Consider the following 381-nt stretch of genomic DNA (forward strand, 5'->3'; position numbering starts at 1 on the left):
CACCACCACCACCACCACCAACACCACCATTATCACCTCTCACCTCACTACCTTAAAGATACGGACATAAAACATTGCTTTGTCAACCATACAACATCAACAAAAAATACCACTACTACTACTACTACTACTACTACTACTACTACTACTACTACAGCTGCTGCTACTGCTGCTGCTGCTGCATCAAGTGAAGTTACAATTAAGTCATGTTACTATTTCAACCCGTCGCCCTATCATCATCAACAGCAACAACAACAACAACGGCAGCAACAATGAACTGTAACAATAAAAATAGCATCAAGAACAATAGGAGCAAAATAATCCGTTGAAATACCGAGAGAGAGGGGGGAGGGCAGGAAGGAGGGAAGCTTTCACTCCACT

This window comes from Octopus bimaculoides, chromosome 25, assembly GCF_001194135.2.
Source record: "Octopus bimaculoides isolate UCB-OBI-ISO-001 chromosome 25, ASM119413v2, whole genome shotgun sequence".
NCBI lineage: Eukaryota > Metazoa > Mollusca > Cephalopoda > Octopoda > Octopodidae > Octopus > Octopus bimaculoides.